The 23,971-nt window shown below is 37.1% G+C and overlaps 1 pseudogene; it reads right to left on the reverse strand.

The window, feature by feature from the left end:
* Positions 1-2,684: 2,684 nt before the first annotated feature.
* LOC132032380 (peroxidase 24-like) lies at positions 2,685-5,032 on the reverse strand (annotated as a pseudogene).
* Between the last annotated feature and the right edge of the window lie 18,939 nt (positions 5,033-23,971).

Raw genomic sequence — 23,971 nt, forward strand, 5'->3', positions numbered from 1 at the left:
AGGAACATTCCTAATTATTTCAAACTCCCTGGAGAGGACGGGGACATACAACTATAAAATGAACGTTATTGTGGATGGCACAACTCAGATTCTTTCCCAAGCTAATGTAGAGATTTGACATTGTTACAAGAAAACTAATCAAGTTAATTGGAAAAGTATGCATCTGAACTGACACAAACAAAATTAATCACGATATATCAAGAGCTGCCAACAACCTCTAAAGAGCATCATACCACTTGGATAAATGACAGCCCCCAAACTTCAGAATTTGATATTATAAGTCTAATATTTCGTTAGCTAAATTGTATTATAACAAGTATAGGGGATTACTAGGCTTATGCTGCAATCCTATGTTTGCACAAGGTGTGGATAGGGGTATACATGGACCGGGTTGGTTTGGATTTTTTAAACACCAAATCAAACCAATTGTGTCGGGTTTTAAAATTTATACACCAAACCAAACCAATAAAATTCGGGTTTTTCAACCTCGGGTTATTCGGGTTGTTCGGTTTTCTCGGATTTTTCGGGTTTTTTTTTTTCGGATAGTCTTGATACAAAACATATAACTTTTACTTTAAATATTTCTTTAGTCCTAGTAAGATACAATTATATAATTAAGGTGTTTCTTAAGAAAATAACACAAAATGTGAGAAGAGTGATGACATTGTATTAAAATATTCAACAAAAGCTAATATAATCGGTTAAAATAAATATTACTAATTAACAAGCCATAAAAGAAAATGACCATAATCTAAAAATACTAAGTCATGCTAAAATAAGTATTAATTATATGACAGTAGAGAAAAAAACTTAAGTTATGTATTTTTACTCTCTAAATCAATTATGCAAAACTAAAGAATATATATCCAACATTATTGTCATTTGTAGTGGTAAATTGAATTTACGTTGTTAGGATTAGTGTTGAGTTGGTTTTGGTTTGGACTTTATTTGAGTTACTAACATCCATAGGATATAAAACTTATTGACATTCAAAATTCTAAGTTCAAGCTTGAATAATATGATAATAAATTAAAAATTACGAAGAGATTTAAGAAATATTTATAAATTACTTTACAAATAAATATTTTTATGTATAAAATATTTTAAAAATTGAATACATGTAATGTCGGGTTGGTTTGGTTCGGTTTGACTTTTTTTTGAGTTAAAATCAAACCAAACCAATTGTGGTCGATTTTTTTTTTTTCCAACACCAAACAAGTCAAAAGAACCACTAGTCATTTTTTTCTCGGTTTGAAACTTGGTTTATATTATAAGGTGCGGTTTGTCGGTTTACTTTGTACACCCCTAGGTGCGGAGTTGTAAAAAGGTAGATATGGGGATACCCCTGTCAACATATTATGATGGGCTAAAAATAGCCCAACTTCCATAATTGTTTTGGCGGCATAAGATTTATCTAGAATAAAAAGAGAATTTTTTCATTTATAACAAAAAGGACCCCTAATTACATATTTTAAAGACACTTTACCCTAATTATTCAACATAACTATATTTTTCAAAAAATAGCAACTTAAGTAAAATAAGGAGTCCTTAATTTTAGGCTCTCACAATTTGATCTCTCTCTACCACCTAACTCTAATTGAGCCGCTGACTCATTCCCATCATCTACTATAGCCGCTAGCTATTGTAACTCCGGCCACCGCCGGCTTTGATCCTCATAACTCCGCCGGCTTCACCCCCTGCTCCGCATCGCCGCCGCCGTCGTTCACACCAAAACACGATGTAAGTAGTATCTCAATGTATTTCTAGTTTATGTTTGATATATTTTTGTTGTATGTTGGGTGTATGTTATTGTATTTTTATCAGAGGCGGAGTGAGAAAGTTCAACTTTATGGGTTTTGGTTTATAAAATGACGACTTCAAGTGATATAATTAAGTTCTAAATCTAATGTTGGTACATGTTTAATGAATTTGTTAATATTCAAATACACCATTTGGGTAATAGCTTCTAGGTTACTTCGGTCGAACTCGTATCAGGACTTCTAACTCCACCCCTGTGTCCTATGAATCACTATACATAGAGTGAGATACACATGATATACAAGTTCATGCATCGAACATACATACATACATACATATATATATCTATATATGTATATGCATAGATATATATATATATATGTATGTATATATATATATATATGTATATGTATATCTCTGTGCGTTTGTGTATGTCATATATATGTCTTGTATGCAAATGTATATCACTTTAGTCATGTGTATGTTAAGTATTTAATACATAGACATAATACAATAATACATAATAGTATACAAATGTACATGGAGAGAACAAGTTATGGCCAAGTCACGGAGAGAACTCCAGCGGAAAAAAGATAAATTCTGGTGTAGAAAAAAATAAATAGAGATTTGATTTTCCCACAAAGCAGCGGCTGTCAGCGGTCCGGCAGGTGGGATATATGAGATAGTGACGGCTAGAGTTTGTGTGAAAGAGAAGACAAAATTCCTAATATTATGGGATTTATTGGAGGTAGTATAAGAGAACTATTGCTATATATTTTGAAAATGGAATAGTAGTATTAATTATGATAACTATGGTCCTATTTTAACATGATCTAGGAAATTAACCAAAAAAAATTGTACTGTTGATCTCGTGATCACCACTAAAGTTGGACCTTGAAATTTGTATACGATAAAACAAAATCAAAGATTTGAACGTAATAATTTATTGTCACAACTTGCTTGTTCAAACATTAACATTACCAACTTACATGAAGTTTAAATTGGATGTAACCACAAAATTACTTAAGATTAATGGCATAAATAACACAAATAGCACATGTTGTACACTTTTGTGACAACATATGATAAAATCATAGGATTTTCAAGAATCAATTTCTGACGCGGCAATTCTTCCTGATTTCTCCAGCATTTCCTGTAAGAATTTCAATGGCTCCCATTTTCTGCATGGATCTTGCAAACTCAAAAAAGAAAGCCTTATTTTTTTTCAATTTTCTCACGACATTAATTGATTTTTTGTCAGTTAGAAGGGCTGCATCAGATTGGAACAACCCTTTTTTCTGAGTAAGTATGCTGAAGTAATTGCTATCAAATGAAGTTGAGCTCAAAGGATCCATTTCCACAGTTGTGGCTGGATTTGCTGGATTAGGGCACAATTGCTTCAAAGATTGAGCATAAGTAGGATTGAGAGATGGATCCATGTCACCTTTGCCAGTGAAATTGAAGAGTCTCCTTGAGAAAGCTCCACAATGGGCAACACCAATTGTGTGAGCACCTGCATGCATGGATAAAGTGTGTAAAGTGTGTGTGTGTATATATATATATATATATATATATATATATATATTACTCGCGATTTAACTTATATACACGTACATAAATACTACTCTCTTCATTTTAATTTGTGTGTTAGTATATAGAGTTACTAACATTAGCACGGATTTTAAGAAGGAAAATAAGCTTTTGAAAACTTGTGGCCATAAACATTTTTGTGCGGCTAAATGAGAAGTTCAAAGTTTAATTGTTTTCAAATACAAAAAGGTACCCTTCTTTTTGGAACAAATTAAAAAGAAGTGTGTCACATAACATGAGGCGTAGGGATTATATATCATATGTATTTTACTTGTTGTAGCACGTAACATACTCTAGGTTTTAGATTAGTAATCGTATTTTTTTATGAACGATTACCTATATTTATATTTTAGATAACAAACTAATTCATCATACAGTTCGCTTTGTATGACAATTATATATTTTACCTGATAATGCAACAAGATCGTCGACATTTAGGCCTTTGTTTGCAAAGATTTGTTGAAGGGTTGCAAAATCTGAGAATGGTGAAGGTAAGTTTCCATTCACTTCACTTGCAAGGGAAACATTCCCATCTTTTCTTCCGGTTGCCACATCCCACATTAAGGTTTTAAACTGCAAAGAGTTAGCGAAGAAATATAATTAAAAGAAAAATGCTTAACATCACAATAAATTTATATTTCTTATACTCTCAGCATATGTAATAAATAAAATTTGTATTTCTTATACTCTCAGCATATGTAATAATTACTTGAATTTTATAAGCGCATGCAAAGGGAGATCCAAAAGTCTAAGTTTATTAGTTCTTAATCTTAGGAGAGGATATTAATTGAGTTTAAGATTAGATTGATTATTTATACACTATATATATTAAATGGATTTTCTTAGCACAATTATAGGATCTGAAAAGAAAAAATTAACGGATTCTGCTGAATTGTAACTTTGATAATAGATCTGCCCCTTGAACGCATGGATATTTATATATCATGTGATTGACTTATATATTACTTACTGGGAAGGAAACAAAGATCACGAGCAGCTAAAGCTAAAATGTCAGCACAAGAAACAATTCCAGGGCATTTTGCCTCAACTTGTTGCTTGATATCATCAATTACATTGAAACCACCCAATGAGAGATTTGGTCTGGCCTCCTTCTCAGATTGATCTGTTCCCACTTTATCCAGCAATATGGATGCATCACATCCCTACAAATTTGCAATACAAATAACAATGTCAGAAGAAGTAAATGTAAGCATTAATTGGTAACCTGTTAAATATGATAACATAACTGCGCTATATAACAGGTTAAACATATTAATTGTTTTATACTGTTAATATATAGTATATAACTTAAGACGTGCATGATAGTAACTCTAATTAGTACGTACCCTAACGAAACAATCATGATAGTGGACTCGAAGCAATTTAGCACCCAAGGTAGGGTCACTCTTGGCTTTGCTCCAAGTGATATCTCTAACAAGTTGTTCAGCATTTGGACAACGAGTGCTCTTGTAGAAGTTTTTGCGTGGTACATTTCCTGCACCCCAAACAACTCCACAAAGAACAAGACACAGAAAAACAAGATAACTTAGTAATAACTGAGTTCTCATTTTCTTTTCCTAGCTAGGAAGTGATGAAGGGGGACAGTATACAAGACAATAATATCGAAGGACTTAAACCTAAGAATTGGGATGACGAGAAAGCAGATTACTCAAGGCACAATGTCTTTACCCTTAATGAGAGTTTCCTTTTATAGGTAAAGCTGCAAGGTGTGATATAGCTAGTGGGAAGATATTTAAAAATAATTGTTCACTTGATTTTGGCCTTAGTTTGTGGGTAGTCTCGAGTTTATCTTCTCAAAGTTTCTACTAAATATACAGTAGTATATACCGTTATTTCCTCCATTTTCTTTTATTCTGAACCTATTTGAAGAAAAAAATAGAAGAACTGTTAAAACTTGTGGTATCAAACATGTCATTATAATATTTGTGTGATTATAAGACTTTTAAAATTTATAGTATTAAACATAGTACTCCAACATTCGAGTGCCCATATAAACATTTCATTAAAGATAAAATAAAAAGTTTAAGCGAATGGAGTTGAGGCTAGGTCACTTGGCGAGCTCTTTGCGTATTCCATAATTGAGATGGTGGATTGAGACCTCATCAATAGCGTAATATCCCCTTCCCCTAATACAAGAAATAAAATAAAAAAGTTTAAGCGTCCTTTTTAACGACCAAGTAGTAGTAAATACAAACTTCATTTTTGTCTCGTATAGCTAGGAACTTGTCAATTCCTTATAGTTCACCCTTACTTCTTTAGTAATGTAAGGTAATGGACTTGCATGATCTTTCCATGAAAATGATGGATCTGCGGAACAGAATATGGAACAACGTGATAACGATTGACCAAAATCTCAACATTATTCAGACAATGATTCGCCAAAAATGCATAATTAACATAAAAAGTCAAGTGAGAGAACTTTTTCTTGATATAATACCAAAATGCCCCTATTCATGTACGAATAACTTTTTTTTCTTTCTATTTTCCTCTTTTGGACAAATGATACATAGACCGACTATGAAATATAAGTCTATTTGAACACAAAGGTAGAGCCTAACACATTTTTTTTTTATTTTTTTTAATTTTCCGCCGTATGGTGCCGTTACCTTAGCTTATCACCAAAATTATAGTTAGAGGGGGCATTAAATGACCCAACCTCAATTACAAAGCACGGGGTTCTTAAAGTCCCTAATAAAACTATACAGTAAGTCCAGTGAGACTAATGCAAAACTGTAATTCATCCTCTTACGCAAAAATTGTTCGTCCTCTGTTTATGCCTTAGAGAGGCCATTTTATTTGGTTCTAGTAGCTCTCTAACTAGATAAGATCATCAAGTCACCATTGGTAATACTCCATTTAGCAAGTGCATCCGCAACTTGATTAGCTTCACGATAGCAATGTTTAACCTCGCATTGTAGAGCCTAACACGTTACATGAGAAGGGAAACCAATTGTAGCATTTTATGTACTTTTATTTGGGTAGCTAGCTTACATGAGATACTTTGAACAGTTGCATGTAATGAGATTTTACATAACTTGGTCTTTTTTTTTTTTTGGCATTTGCAGTGTAAATGTAGAAGTCGACTTGTTAATGGCTTGACATCTCAGTATATAATCTGTCCTAATTTATGTAACCCATTGTGGTTAGTGACAGTCAATTTAACTAATCCTTGAAGAAATTGAATTAGATTAGCTCAATATTAAAAAATTTAAATTTATTTGAAATGTGTACTTCGGAATTCTTTATTTGAAATATTTTTCTAGTAATTTATTTGTCTTGTTTGACTTTTATAAATCAGACAAAACCTTTACCGAAGAACTAGTAGAAGATAAATTTATTTATTAGAGAATGAAATGATTATAGTTTTGTATATGTACTTCGGAGCTCTTTTCCTTATTTTATTATCAACAACTAGCAAAGCATATTGCCAAAATCTTTGCTGAATTTCAAAGTCAAAGAACAAAGAAAACAAGAGAGATCTAGTAGTTTTAAATTGCATTGAAAATTATATTATCTTAGAATAATAGGTTTTGGTGGAATAGTGTAGGAAAATAATTAATTTAGGAGTATTTAAGAGAGTTCACGAGTCTTGAAATAGTAAGCCATAAGTGAAAAGTTGAATTTTAAGTTTTTTTTTTTTTTTTTTTTTTTTTGTAGTTTACTATCCTTTATACTTTAAATCACCATTTTTAAATCAGCATTTTTTCATTTCTCCAAAATAAAAATGATCAAAATAAGAAGAAAAGGAATTAAATTACGCGTATGCAATATGTATTATATATAAATCCAACTGTGATACGGTTGGCATGTGATGTCAGTTATTGGGTATTCAAACTCTTACACAATCTAAATTCAAACACATTTTTGGCTTCAACTCTCATATAGTACTACTTTATTCTACCCACAACACCAGAAGATTAGATTTTTGGTTTTATACATGCACTACACTAACTATAATCTGATTCACAGTCAAACCATTCCCCAAGTAAAAAATAACTAGCTCAAAAGTCTGGTCCTCGATCTATCATTTGATGATCATAATTAAAAAGTGGTTATAGATATATTTCATGTATCTTAAAATATAATATTTGACTTTCTTTATCAGTGGCGGAGCCAGGAATCTGATTAAGGATGTTCAAACTTATAACTGAATAAAAAAATTTCAATGAATGGGTGCACCAAATTTTTATCGAAATAAACAACTTTTAGCTTTGCCATGTTTTTCATAGTTTGTCCTCGGAGCATTATCCGGGTACTAAAATTTAAAATGTCCTTTTGAGTTTTCCCTAAATGTTTTAGTTGAGCAAAGAAAATCACTCAAAGGAATTCAGTAAAGAAAATCACCGGACACCATTAGAAAGCAAAAAGTTGTAAGGAAACAAAAGAAAACAAAAGAAGAACCAGAGAAGAGAGAACCATGCAACCATATTTGATGGCATCCGACAGGTTTAAATGACGCGGTTTTAAACAAATTTCTTGAGTAATTAAAAAACAAGTCAAACATACTTTGTTTTCCACAATGCTACCATTGACATTTGTGATTTGACAACAATGGTACTATTCCAAAGAAATGCAGTGCTCAAACAGGCTTTGCTTTTTATTTGAAAAAATCAAAAAATCTGATTAAGCGGGGTATTGAACCCGCGACGCGGGATAGACATTGAACAACCTTAACCGCTGCGCTCCAACGAACAATTATTCTAAGGGTGTTCATTATATCAGATATCGACACAAACTGCAAAATCTCACCTACGTAACCTACACAATTTTCCGGCGAAGGGTGTTCGGATGACCACCCTTGGTATAGGGTGGCTCCGCCCCTGTTCTTTATACGATGGAGATGCTAACCGTGTACGTACACAAACATATAGGTTGTAGGATTTGTATTATACAGGCCGCTGTCTTGAAATATGGGAAGTGTGTCGACCACATGAACTAAGCAAATTAAATAAACTTAAGTGAAATAATTAACAAAAATTCAAATATATAGAAGTAAAAATTTCTCTCTCTGTCTCTCTCTCTCTATATATATATATATATGTACGCACACATATATATGGTCGTTTACCGGGAAAACGGTTCAGTTGAATTTGTGTTCGTGGTCAAGTACACGTGGATCAAAATGACCCGTAAATCAATATAATATGCAAGTAAATCGAATGTAAATGAAATAAAGCAAAGTAAATTTGAGAATAGCTTGAGCTTAGATCGAGCCCGGTGCTAGTTCTTCCTACCAAGCTTGTGACTAATTAAACACTTAGTGAAATAATAAAGAACTTAAGAAATGAAGCAATCGTGTATAAGTGGAGTGTATCCCTCTTGAATTTCGTGTCCTTACAATGGGAATGATAATCTCTATTTATACTAAGAGTTAGGGGCACACATTTCATGTATTATGCCCCTACCGATAATGATCATTAATTGTGTAATAATAATAAGCAATAAAGAGGACCATTAAGCTTAATAACCCCAATATATAACGTTCAACTTGATTCGTAACGGCAGCCCGTTGAACTCTCTTCCGGAACTACTCCAACAATCTACCGGACCAAATGGTTCCTCCGGTGCTAAGGCATTTCCTCCGGTGCCACTTAATGTTGCCTCATCTTTGACTTATCCCTTAAGCCACGTGGCCTAACGATACAGGTCCAGCTATGTTATACGAATTTAGCCCAATACAGATAGTCCTCCCATTTTTCGGGATTAGAACAGTTGGGACCGGAAAGTGGAAAAGATTTGAACCTAGTCCAATTACGCGGGAAAGGGAGGCATCTAATCACCTCAATCGTCGCGCCAAACACCAGAAACGGCAGTGTCGATTGACCCTTTCGATATCTGTCGACTCGTCGTTTTAAGGGAAGTTTCTAGATTTCCCTTCCTTATATAAGTTCCAATCTTCTCTCCATAACTACCACGTTAGAATGAATTATTTACTTCCTTCTATGCATCAACCCTTCCTTATAGAAAACCCTTAACCTTTTGTAACGACTCATTTCGTAGTTACCGTGACTTCTGGGATATTCAGACCTTGACCCCTTAAAACACCTTGGGTTCGTTATGCTCTTAAAAATCGCTAACTTGATCGGACCAGTCATACGAATTGTGTATGAAATTTTGGATTTGGACCATTGGGCCCAGTTATACCGTTAAAGTTACTATCTTGCCGTCCCACCGCTTGCGCAGCAGTGGTAGCGTGCTCTGCCGAAGCGAAGATGTATAATCTTTAAAATACCGCCCCAACGGTGAGGTTGCCGCTGAAGCGGTGCTGCCTTAGAGACTTCTAGACTGCCAGAGCGGTTGACGAGCAGTTATATCCCTATTTAAAGCCCCATTTATTAGCTTGACCTAATATTCATTCCCCCCAAGTTACAGCCGCCGCTGAGTGAAAATTCCAGCCCTAGAGACTTGAATGTTGGGAAGGTAATCTCTTTAAATCTCTCATTTAATCTTCCTTTAACTCCCTCCTTCTTCTTACACCATTTATGATTATGATTAGGCATGAAATGAGGGCTCTTCCTCAAAATTCTTATGAGACTATTGGGTAAAAGTGGTAATGTTGACCTAGAGTAATTAGTAACTCGAGGATGGCTTATTTATTACAATAGTTGGATTAATAACTAGTTCTAAGCCCAAATCCCTTCTATTCCTCAAATGGGGTAACTTGTTAGATGTTATTAATGATGTATGTGAATTAGTGAGGTAAGTTTGACTTAGGTAAACCTTAATTTCCATAAAGGAGGTGAAATAGCAATAAATCAAGAATCTAGAATGATTATTTGATAAATGACGATTTTACCCCTATGACCCCAAATTCCTAATTGTTGTTTACTTGAATGTATCCATTGTTCCTAGACCTCTCGGATCTACAATTTCCCTACAAAGATGGAAGATGGAATCCAAGTGGATATTCACGCACCTGTTCGACCTTGAGGTAGGTTACGACTTTCGTCTCTTGGTAGACTCTGGTTAGACTTTCATATACGAGTGTTAGATGAAACTGAGAATGCATGTACAGGATTTTGGAGACTGGGATGGATACTTAGATTGATAACATATAAGAAGTAGCGGTTATTACGTATTACTATTACAGTTGTAGATTTATGCTTACTTTATGGTGAGACCTTGATTAGCTAGGCATACCTTTAGATGATATTATCGGAGAATGCATGAAAACCATTAGGATATGAATTTGGGTTGGATATTGTCTTAGGTTGGGCCTTGTTGTATGATTTGGGGGCTAGCCACCCCATTGTGTTGATTTACTTATCTTGTTCTATTTACTTATTGGCTAGTTGCCACTTTGAGACATTAGGTAATTGTGACTAGTGATATATCATGACTATGATATTGCGGTACTTTACTTGATCGATATTGAGATGAGATTGTGATTTCATTGTGGTTTATTGTGTAGCCTTATTATTGATACTACTTGTGTGCCCTGGGTGGTACTTTTTGGGATTGAATTGGTTATTGATATTACATTGCATCGTATTCATACTCATTTCCATGATTCATTAATATTGCATGGTTATGGTACTGATGATGGCAAGTGAGAGAGTGTAGCCTCCGAGGTCTTTGCCGGAGAGTGTAAAAGAGAGATGAGTGCACGTTGCTCGAGGTTTTTTGTTGGCAATGAATGAGTGACGATGCTTGAGGTTTCTTGCCTGGATCGAGAGTGTGCTCGTGATTCGAGGTCATTTTTCAGAGCGAATAGTACATGGACTTCGCGGGTCCCCCATCGGCCATGATCACTGAGACGTGGAGTTATTCCGCCCGGAACATATTATACAAAGACTGCATATGCATTGCATTCCTCATATATACATTATTGCATTGCATTGCATTGTACTTTTGGTTTCATGTGACTTGTTGTGATATGGTTGTGATGTACTGGTTCGGAATGATTATACTAAGACTTGGCACAGTTGGGTTTAGATGTTATAACATAGGTGATGACTTATTGTGATGTGATTGTGATGTACTGATTCATATTGGCTATAGTTGGGATTAGTTGCTATAACTATAGGTTGTGATTTTAGATTGGGAAAGTGTGGTGCTATGTGACCTTAATATGGGTGTATATGATTTGCCAGGTTGGGTGAGTAATGAATATTAGGACGACGAGAGAACTTTCCTTAAAACAAGAGTGAATATTGTAATGATAGTTGACCGGTGATACTTGAGCATAATTGTCCTTATTAAAATAGCTATAAGGTGAGTGGTAATATAGTTAAGCAATGGATCTCTAAGGATGATTTAATGTAATAAGAACTTTATAATTGTTGAGACGAGCGGTAGGTGATGTGTGCTGTTGACTTAGTTTTGCCTACCATGCTTATTTGTGAATTCTATTACAAATATGTTATTCTAACCATTGTCGGCCTATGATGCTTACCAGTACTAGTGTGTTGTACTGATACTACTCTTGCTACATCCCTTTTGAGGTGTAGAGTTTTTTAGGATATTGGTTGACTGGAGTTTTCCGGAAGATGCACGGTGTCTATCTTGAAGGCTTTCATCATTATCATTCCTAGATGGAGGTTGAGTCTTTATATTCATTATTGTATCAAGTGATTGATCTTAGTCACTCTTGTACTAGTCTAGACCAGGTCATGGGAAAGGAGTCAGATTTATTAAATTGTTGTAAACATTTTAGCTATTTTATTTATATATAATAGTTTGATTTCCGCACTTTGATTACGTTATAATTGAAGATTAATGAATCTCGTTCTTTACTTGCAAATGATTCTTGTTTTGGGTTAAGGGTTTGCCTACCGAGGTGGGAATGGTAGGTGCTCGTGCAATCCTAAAATGGGTCGTGACACCTTTTCATTGAGTAAAACGCATACAATCTCTATCATGGCACTAACGTTGAGCAGCCCTAAGAACTCCCCTTCTTCTTCTTCTTCTTCTTCTTCTTCTTCTTCTTCTTCTTCTTCTTCTTCTTCTTCTTCTTCTTCTTCTTCTCACTCCTCTGAAAGTTTCCTTTCTCAAAGGTAAGGGAAAGCACCTGAGGCTTCTGCCATTATGGAAATCAACTTAGGGTTCCTTGCATTAGAGATACTGTCGATGGACTGCGCATATCTGGAAGACTTCCGGATTGACACCCGCCATGAATCAGTAGGTAAGATCAACTTGATGATAACTAACCAAAATCTTCCTAAAGTATTTCAGGATTGCTACTGGGGACCCAAAGTTGTGGTCCTTCTAGTTGGCACAGAAGGAAGGATGACAAACCATGTTGATGGATACTCCATGGTCCACACCTATCCCTTCACCATTGGATTCTCGCTCCTCGTTTGTTCGAGACCTTCTGCCGAAGGTACCACATCTACCTAGGCCAAATTTACCTTCAATTATGGAGGACCGTTTACTACATCCAGAACTTTGGTGATCACACCGGACTTGCCTTTACCGTTGACCACCTGATGCAATTGTATTGACCTCATCTATTCCGATACGAAATGGTTCATTTATTCCTTCGAGGCTCCCACGGGCTGATAACTAGTGCTGAGGATGACTTCGACTAGGGCTGGTATGACCGGTTTGTAATGATTCGAATAGACCTTCTCTATTGTACTTCCCCACAGCCCTTCCAGAAAGTCTGGAACCACACCCGTAAGTTCGACCTGTCCAGCTTTCTTTATTCGAATTTTTTATTAGCGCCGATAGGTAACTTGCTCTTGTTTTACAACTGCCCCTGTAGACCCCAACTACGTGCATGGAATATTCCATTGGTTGATGGACCTACTACATGCTACTTCAGGATTAACCAGGACCTCGAAAAGCCTCACTGTCAACTAGTGAGGAGAAAAAACCACGGTAAGACAACGGACCCAATGCCTTTACTTTCTCATGTAAGCCTCTCCCTACTTTCTTACGAACTTGTTCTAATATTGCACAAGTATCCCCGCAAGGCGGTCGTCTGCCAGGAAGGTCCCTTCAAGTGAGACCGCCTTTTGCAACATAATGATTGCTACCACCCGAAACTCAGGAGACCGAACGCGTAGGGCGCGTAGCCCTTCGCAACCTGCTGGGACTTCAACTGAGGGGATAGGTTCCCAAGTGAAGACCCGATGCCGCCTTCTTGAAGCATGAAGGGTAGTGCAGGCCAGCTATGAGGTGGTGAATGTTGACGACGAAGATAAGGACCAGCTCTCTCCTAGTGGTGCGGAGCCTTTTGAACTCGACCGGGAGCGTGCCGGTCGAATCCCTGGAAACACACCTCAAAATCGGTAATCTCGGGGAGAGCTCTGGCCAGCCTGGGTCCCTTGGTAAAAACTTGAGAACAATACTGGTGCAACTTGTGGAGCAAACCTTTACAATACATGCAACTGCCACCACTGTCATGGCTGAAGCGGGGAAAATACCGACCGAAAGCTTAACGGTTGCGGAGAATCGCTAACTTCGCCGTGAGGTAGAGACGCTCTGAATAAGGTGCCGCGAATCGAAATCCTTAAAGAATTCCCTGTGGCTGAGCAATGACAAGATGAAGTAGAAGCTGGAAGAGAAGGACGGGGCCCTTCAGGCTAAGGACTCTGACTATCAGAACCTTCAAGTAAGGGTCTATCGCCTAGAGGGTGAGTTAAAGGTTGCTCGGGATCAATTGAAATGTTCTGAGGCTTCTTGAGCCCGACTCTGGGGGCGATGGGTAAGGCTGCAACAGCGTCAGGTTGCTAAACAACAAAAAGCCAACTTAGTTCATGACCTAGCTATTCTAAAGTCCCGCAGAGATGCCTTTCAAGATGCTTTGGACAATAAGCTAAACCTTTCTGATGCCCTGTTGGATGCGGATATGGATTTTGTGGCCGCCGAATCCGCCATGGCTAACTTTCGATCATCTAAGGACAGTAGCTCCGACTATGGGGAAATGGGGACCCCTCTCTATGTCAGGGGAGATCCGTCCTCACCCTAGGAACTATCAACTTCTCGGGCCTACGTGCCCATGTTTTAGTTTTTTGTCTTTTTGATTATTTCAGACAAACTTTTAGTTTAGTTAACTTATGAAGTCAGGCCTGCTGGCTTACTTCTATGCTTTTTTCCCTCGGGTGCTACTGGCCCGGGGGTAACTTTAATGCAATACAGATAACGTTACGACTTGCTTTTTGCTTTATCATTTTCCCGGCCCAGACTTAGAAATTCTTACCTCAAAAGGCAACATATCTGAATTGAATATCCACAAAGTCTCGAAGAGCCAGTCGTGTAGTTTTTCCTCTTACTATTTCAAACTGTAACCCCTTTGCGAGGTTTATAACAAACATGCCCGAAAAATTTTCGTTCGGCTGCTATTGTGTCCGAACTCTAACCTTCTTTCCTTTTAAAAATTTGTGGAAGAATTTTTATCAATAAGAGAGGGCCGTTATTTCTCGGTGCTTTAGAAAATAACGTCTCCAATTCATTTTGGCATAGGTTTTTTGTATGCTTAAATTTGGATCCGCTTAATTTATTTGCTTTCCACGGCAAAGATTTTTCAAACGAAGGAAAATTTTATTTATTCCCTTAACTTTTATACAGGCTGCAAAACATAAACACGACCTCCATCTAGTATGGTCAGTCCGATTACATGTTCGCTTCTATATTCGGGCAGTCCCCCGTTCTGACTGTAGCTTTAAACGACTTTCGTTGTTTTATGCATGTGTATAGCCCCCTCAGTGTTTGGGAGTAGGGCTGTTCACGGTTTTGGTTAAAACCAAAACCAAACCGAAAATTTAACCAAATCGAATAAAAAAATCGATATTTGGTTTGGTTTGGTTTGATTTGGTTTTAAATTTTAAAAACCGATAATATTTGGTTTGGTTATGATTCTATTAAAAAATAACTAAACCAAACCGATAAATTATATACATAAATTTTATAATTATTTATATGTATAATATTAGTTTTTCATATATAATTATAAATATTTTTATACCTTTTAATCACTAATTTGATTTTTGGTCTACTTATTTCACATGATTATTTAGGGCCCATGTTTTTAAGAATATGCCCAAGCTCATGTCTTTAAGTCTTTTAACTTTTTTAAGTGTGAAGTGTAAACGTACTAACAGAAGCTCATGTTAGAGTCTAATGTCTTTAACTTAAATTTTTAGCCTTTCTTTGTCAGCCATTTGATTTTATGTTGTTTCTTTTTTCTTTTCTTTTTTTCGAATTTATACCTTTCTTTTTTCTTGTCTGAATGGGTCCTAAACTTTTAATATTTTTCATATGAAAAGGATAGAGGTTTTAGATTTGGAGGTTCCTATAGAAGATACTTCAGTAACATCAGTATTTGCTGCAACTCAAGCACATGGTAATGCCCTAAGATACTTCAGTAACATCAGCATTTGCTGCAACTCAAGCACATGGTAATGCCCTAATACTTCTTCCGTGGGTAATCCTCCTAAAAAGCAAAAAAAAACAACTCCTTGTAGTCGAGAGCCTAGCCATGGGGATAATGATAGAAAAACATCTGAAGTTTGGGATCATCACACAAAGTTTTTTTAATAAAATGGGAGAATTGAGGGCAAAATGCAAGTACTGCCCCAAAGTTTGGGATCATTACGCAAAGTTTTTTTTATTTCATATATTTTCATTTTAATTTTAGGTAGTCTTTATGTTTAATTAATATGTATGTTTGTAACAACAACTAAAAGTCGCTATACTCTACTTTATTTCCGTATGTGTATTAAGATGACAAAAATGGTGCAGCCACTACTAAGTTAGTTTTTAGCTCTATATGTAATAGTTTAGCAACTTTGGGTAACTTGAGTACTACACTATCACTAATAGTGAAAATGTTTCTATGATGTATGTTCCACCTTGAACTATAAATAAAAGTTATCGTTTCAACAAAAAAAAAAGACATGTTTTTTTTCAACTTTTTAATGTTTCTTGATAAGTCTAATGACTGCTAGTCATAAACCGAAAAATCGAACCAAATCGAACCAAACCGACAATAACAAAACCGGTAGTTATTTTTTTATTTGGTTTGGTTATGGTTTTAGACTTTTAAAAATCGACTAAATTAGTTTGGTTATGGTTTTAATCAATAACCAACCTAACCCAAACCATGAACACCCCTATTTGGGAGTAAATGATGAAACTCCAAGCACTGGTGAATGCCTCCGACTAAATATTTAGATAAAATCGAATGGCGCTGCCTCATTAAAAATCTTGCTGGAATAAACCCAGTTGTGACAAAAATCGAAAGAAGGAAAAAAGAGTGCAACACCGTCAATAACGGTCTCGCCGGTCAGACATAGTACCTTTTAAGGAAGTTGACATTCTAATTACTTGGGATTTTGTCCCCGTTGCTATCTTCCAGCTGGTATGCTCGTTTGCCTGCAATGTCGATCACCTTGTAGGGACATTCCCAATTCGACCCAAGCTTTCCAACATTGGCATCTGGAGTAATTTTTGTCACCTTTCGAAGTACCAAGTCCCCCACTTTAAAGTGTCGAAGGTTGGCTCAACGGTTGTAGTAACGTTCCATCCGCTACTTTTGGGCGATCATCCAAATATACGCCAGGTCCCTGTGTTCCTCCCGCAAATTCAATTGTACCTACATTGCTTCCGCATTGAGTTGTCCTTGTGCCCCATTGTACCTTGGACTAGGAGTACCGACCTCCACCGGAATCAATTCCTTCGCCCCATATACTAGGAAGAAAGGAGTTTCTTCAGTGCTCGATTTAGCCATTGTAATATAAGCCCAAAGTACCTCCGGAAGCTTGAACAGCCAAGAACCCTTGGCGTCCTAGTTCTGGATAACCATTTTGTTTGTCGACTCTCCCTGACCATTCCCAATAGGGTGATACGGAGAAGAATTTATACGCTTGATGTTCAAATCCTCCAGGAACTTAGTGACCTTCGATCCAATGAACTATGGACCATTGTCGCAAGTTATCTCCTTCGGGATTCCGAACTGGCAGATTATGTGCTGCCAAATAAAGTCGATTACCTCCTTCTCCCGAACCTTCTTGTACACTGTCACCTGGACCCATTTAGAGAAATAGTCAGTTACTATCAGCGTAAAATGCACCTGACTAGATCCTGCTGGCAATGGCCCGACTATGTCCATCCCTCACTTCATGAATGGCCAAGGGGAAATTATCAGACAGAGCTCCTTATTGGTTGTACTGACTGCACTTGCTGCATTATTTTATAAATGTAGAGTATCAGGTGGGATATACTTCTACTTCTTGTGATTGATATTCAATAATTGTTGATTCGAGTCTCTTCAGGGTGAGCATGAGGACATTCACTGCCTGAAGACTCTTCCGATTATTATGGCTTTGCTTCTATTCTGAGAGACATGATTTGAGACTACTTATGTATTATTATTCAGAATTGTAGTATTTAGTTTAGATGCTCTTGTATGACCAGACCAGATACTGGGGTGGACTTCATTTACTTCCGCACTTATTTATATTATATTGTTAGACTTACATTATTTTACTTTCTTCCGCTAGTTTTTATTAATTGTGAATGTTGAGTTAAAGGTTCACCTACCGAGGTAGGAAAGGTAGGTGCCTTTACAACTATGTGAAATTGGGTCGTGACAAGTTGGTATCAGAGCCCTATGTTTCCCGATCTATAATACAAGACCGTGTCTAGTAGAGTCTCGTGGATCGGTACGATGAGCTCCGTACTTATCTACGAGAGGCTATCGGACATTTAGGAAACTTCACTTTCTTTCATTCTTTCGTGATACTTTATTCAAATTGGTATCTACTCGATCCCAATTGGTATCTACTCGATCCCAATTGGTATCTAGACTTTCTTATCTTAATCACCCACGGAGGGTGGAAACTCGTCCTTAAATTCTTATGTGAATGGTTGAGTTATGTCATGTTATGGTATGGTACAAGATGTGTTAATCTGATTTAGACACGTAATCAAGTTTAGTATCTAATTATAGCCTAAGGATTCGATTGTGTGGAGTCGCGATTAGACTCGGTTGTTGTGTGGAGTCACGATTAGACTGGTTATTGTGGGAGTTCGCGAGAAATAGAAAAGATAGTTCAGAGGGTTACATGATCTCCATGTCTCAATGTTGGGTTGCTCGGAAGTGACAAAGTGCATTGATGGCTTAACAATAGTAGCTTGCTCGATGATATTATCGGTTTGGGAAAAACTTCAGCCTCGTCAAGGATTTATAATGGTGTGCGTGACACTGGTGTACCAATGGCAGGTCAATGATTTAGCAACGGTAGAGTATTAAACTTCGGCATGTGAGGATAAGTGTAAGTTCAATAATGACCATCGAATTTGGGAAAACATAGTGTGGTCGCGGGTAATAAAGAAAAGAAGTTCACAATAAGGACATGAAGGAAATCTTTTGTGGAAAGCATGTGGCGAAGTGAGACTTCAGAGTACTTTTCGTGAGATTGGGAAGGTAAAATTGGTATCTGACATGATTATCAGGATGAGGTTGCAACTGGTGCTAAGGGTCATTCTTGTTATGGGCTCGTTGGTATTAACAGACTACTCTGCTATAAAGAGAATGTTATGGGCACATCGATTGATCGGTAAATTTAACGGAGTTGTAGGCTTCTGAGGAGCTAGTAATAGATTGATAGAAATAACTTCAACTATGGCCGTATGCGATGAGTTAATGACTTACGGAGTTACTGGTTGTAACACTTAGATTTGAGGAGAAATATTGATATTGTTTGTGGTTTGTTTGGCTTAGAGGGATGATTAGTTTAGAGGATCGAGCAGATTTGAGTTTTTTTTTGGTTGATAGTGATAAAAGTGATTCGAAATGAAATAAATACGGGAACTGAAGGATTACAATAAGGTATCTTGCTATCAGGTTCAGTGGATTAAGGTTTGTAAGACTTGAGGTGAGATAATATGGGTACTTGAGTCGTGTTTGGATTGTAGGGGCGTTATATCATGACCTACAGTAAAGGGGTATGATCGATGAGGTTGATTTGTGTCTTCGAGATTAAGGGCAGAAAGAAAATCGTTAATGCAAGAGTTAGTGACGTGAGAGCTTGGTTGCGATTGTACAGTGTAGAGTGGTCTTGAGTTAGTATGTTCAGTTATGTCATAGACTAATAGAGGTGAGTGGCGGACTAAGGTTGGGAATGCTGTATTCATTGTTTAAAATTGATAAGATCCCGCTACTAGAGAGTGACACGCTGTGACTTGGGATTATGCGATACGCTAGATTTAGAGAATTTTTAGTTTAGAGTAAGTTTGGTGATGTGATACGCTGGATTAGCGATGTGATACGCCGAACTTGGGATTATGCGATACGCTGGATTTAGAGAGTTTTCAGTTTAGATTTGAGTGAGTTAAGGGAAAACTATAATGAATAGTGTATGGCCTACTATTATCTCCAGGTATGATTCAGCTAGTGTGCGAGTATGATTCAGCTAGTGTGCTAGACTTGTGGTTATGTGATAGACTACTAAGTGGGTTCGAGTAATGGTCAGACAATGTCGATGTATGTGAACTGATAGAAATTGAGGAATTAAAGAGTCAAGAAAAGGTATAGTTTACTGAGAGTCGGCAAGAATGAGGTAGATCTTGGGATTACTTGAGTCTATTTAGATTGTGGCGTTGCTGTCTTGCATATTCAGATGAGGTGTGATTGTTGTGTGAACTTAAGGAAGGAAGTCTACAGAAATGGACTAAGTGATACGAGGAAGATTCTGTGGGGTTCGTGATCAACAACTAGTGATAAGCATATTTCAGTGAACCGACATATTTAGGTTTATAAGAAGTGGCTTGGTGGTACACCGTCAGATAAGTTTGGTAACATTCTATAGTGGATGAGTTAGCATGCTTTAAGAGAAAAGATTTGTGGAATCCCTATTATGTGAGGACTAGAGTTATGTCTTCAAGGTGAGAACCTACTCGTGGTAATATTTTATGTTGCAAATAATATTGACTGGACAGTTTGGGAAAGCGCTTTTGGTTACTAAAGACTTGGGGGTAGTTGCGTGAGATTTAGAGCGGCAGTGTAAGATTGGATACTTTCGAAAAATTTGCGGGCATATCTAGGTGATACTATAGGATATTGATGGTTACAGGGGCATTACATGAGGCTACAGGTTTTCCATCGAAAGGTTCGAAGTGTATCAGATTAGTGTATGGGGTAAAGGTTGAGAAACATGAAGATTGGAATCGTAAGGTAAAGCTCTTCGGTACTAAGTTGGCAGCTTGGATAGGACTCATCTTTTGGAGTCGAGGGTGACCGGCATGAATTGTTATGCATGAGTAAAAGATTAGAATTGGCCGCCACAGATGTGTGGTAGGACTATGATTGGTTTCGAAAATTTAGAGTCAGTTCGAGTGACTATTGGTGGTATCCAACGGTGGTACCTTTATTCACGGTCAAATGGTTCGAGTTAAGCTTAATGGTCTATGTTTATATTTTCAGAAATATATTTAAGGATTCGATGCATTTCGGCTCAGATTTGAGGTTTGACAGATTCACCGAGCTTTGTCAGGATTTTCTAGTGGATTTGATGATATTTTCTGAGAACGGTTACATATATAGGATGATGGTTTACAATGAACTTAGTACAGATTCGAGGAGGAATAGTTGTGCGAAAGGTCTTTATAGTGGTCAGTTGGGTTCCGATGGACTTTTCTCAATGAGATATTCAGTGGTGTGGTTCCAGTATGGTTATTTGAAGGTTTAAGAAGACTTGGAACTAGCCAAGTTAGCTGTTAGTAAGACTAATTTTGATGAAATTGCATAGAGAACTCAGATGAATCAAGGATTCTTTCTGGCGAGAGTAAGTCATGGTTTCAGGTTTGTGGTGTGTGTGTTCATATGTTTCTAAGGAATCGCGATGCAAAAAAACGGCTTTAGCAAGTACGAAAGAAAAGTTAGCAGAATCAGAATATCTTTCCAGTTCAGAATGGGCTACGGTTTGTGGTCATGTTTCAAAGGATTACGTTGGTGTTGGAAAGTGTTTGTGGGGCCTATTGATCGGGTTCAGAGCTGCGGTTTTATCAAATTAGAGGATTCGAGCAAAAGCAATTCGTTTATTCGAGGATTAGTTGTGAGGGAAATTCAAATACGGAAATATGAGAATTGGAGCTTGAGCTAAGTTTGGAGAGTTATGACTGGTAAAGTGAGCGATCAGGTTTTTCTGAATATTACACCCAATAAGGGTGTCATGCGATGTGGGAAGGAGGGCAAGTGAGCCCGAGGTGTATTGGCCTATTTGAGACTATCCGTTGTATTGATCCTCTATTTTATAAGTTAGTTTTTCACCAGGCCGGTTAGGTGTTCATTCGGTCTTCCATGTTTCTCTGTTGAAGAAGTACCATCCTGATAGTTCCTATATCATTTGTTGGGGTTCAGTTTTGTTCGATGAGAATCCTTCCTATTAGAAGGAGCCCGATATATGTTCGAGATATCCCTAGTTGTTGCGGGCTCAGGTATCTTTCCTCGTTCTCTTCCTTGTCTCTCGAGGACGACTAATTGTTTAATTGGTATCTGATATAATGACCCGTTTGGTCGTTACGGCTAGTTTGACCCCGTTGACCCTTTCCCGAGCTATATCAGCTTATATTTGACCCGCGGAGACGGGTGGTACTATTCCCGAGGTCTTTGGATATGATTTGGGTGACTTTGTGAGAAATTTGGGCTTAAAGAGAAAAGAGTTGACTTTTGGGTAAACGGACCTTTTTCGGGAATCCGTCGATTTCGAGAGGTCTGATGATGAGAATTTGTGTGTATATTCAGTTCGGTTCGCAATGCACTCGGGTGCATTTTGGGACTTGGGGTGGAAAGTTAGTTTTGAGTTATCGGGGGTTGAATCGGTCAACGGGACCTCCGTTGGGAATTTTGAGGCCATGAGTGCGTTCGTAGTATGTTTATATTTATATCTGCATATCTGATTTGTGTGTATAGGGCCTTGGGTGATAATCGGATTTCGGAATGAGTTTGTGAACTTGAATTATTTTCTGGTTTCTGGTGTACCACTATAGTGGCACCGCTATGGCGGTGGCCAGGCTGAAAAAGCGCCAAAGTGCATTTTCTGGGTAACCGTCGTAGCGGCGGGGTGAGTATTGAAACAGGACCGTTATAGCAGTCCCGTGATCACAGAAGCGGTTGATGGGCAGTGATATCATTTAATGACTTGTTAAAACCCCAAATCCTTATATCATTATTCTATTGTCATAAACTTAAGCTTGGGAGGCATTTTAGGAGTTTTGGGGTAGATTCCTCATTGAGGTAATTCTCTTAGTCTTAGACTTCATCAATTACTACTCCTAATCATGAATCTAATGCTTGAAATCTATAGAATCAAAGAGGGATTAAATGGGTTTTTATGAAAGCTTCTTAAAAAGGGTTTAGACTTCCTAAGTTGATTATGTCGACGAAATTGGTTAAGTTAGTTATAAAATCTTATGTATCTAATGTTGTTGAGCTTATATCTACCATTGTTAGAGATTAATTCTTGAATTGAAAAGCTAGGGTTTATACCCAAAATTGGGGGTTTTGCCTAGAATCCGAATTTGAGTAATCCATGAGTTCTTCTAGCTTATAATTGATGGGAATTGATCACCTAGGTATTAATTTCATATTGAGACTTATAGATTCCTAATTTCCTCTTTTTAGTTCATAAACCCCATTTCATGAGTTAGGATTGGGTCTTGAACAAAAGTAAGGTTTGAATAATGATTCTTCTTGATTCTAATTTTCTAATCCAGATATGATTAGACTTTCATTATATCTAGGACAAAGAAAGGGAAAGACTAAGTTTTGACTGTTGGAGATTTGTTATTCGGCTTTCTAGGTAGGTTACGGTTTACCTTATGTTGAGACTTCGATTAGAGAAGCGTGTATTTAGATGATATTGTCGGAGAATGCATGTAAACCTCCATGTATAAAGTTGGGTTGGATATTGTCTTAGGTTAAGCCTTGTTGTGTAATTTGGGGGCTAGCCACCCCGTTGCATTGTTGACTTATCCTGTTTTATTTACTTATTGGCTCGTTGCCACGTTGAAACATCGGATATTGGTGATTAGTGATATATCATTGCTATGATATTGCGGTACTTTACTTGATTGATAATGAGATAAGAATTGTGATTCCATTATGGGTTATTGTGTAGTCTTATTATTGATATTATTGTGTGTCATGTATAGTACTGTTTGGGATTGAATTGGTTATTGATATTACATGGCATCGTATTCATACTCATTTCTATGATACATTGATATTTCATGGTTATGGTACTAATGATGATAAGTGAGAGAGTGTAGCCTCCGAGGTCTTTGTTGGAGAGCGTAAAAGAGAGATGAGAGTCCGTGATCCGAGGTCATTTATCGGAGCGGAATGAGTGTACGTTGTCCGAGGTCTCTTTTCGGGAATGATTGAGTGCTCGATACCGGAGGTTTTCTATCGGGATTTTGAGAGTGCTCGTGATTCGAGGTCAGTTTCGGAGCGAGTCGTACATGGACTTCGCGGGTCCCTCATGGGTTGTGCTGCCAAGATGTGATGTTTCGTTGTCGAAGTACATGTATGCGGTGCATATGCATTGCATTCATCATACATACATTATTGCATTGCATTGTACTTTTGGTTTCCTATGATATGTTGTGATACGATTTTGATATACTGGCTCGAAATAATTATACTGAGACTTGG

Source organism: Lycium ferocissimum, chromosome 10 (assembly GCF_029784015.1).
Source record: "Lycium ferocissimum isolate CSIRO_LF1 chromosome 10, AGI_CSIRO_Lferr_CH_V1, whole genome shotgun sequence".
Taxonomy (NCBI): Eukaryota; Viridiplantae; Streptophyta; class Magnoliopsida; order Solanales; family Solanaceae; genus Lycium; species Lycium ferocissimum.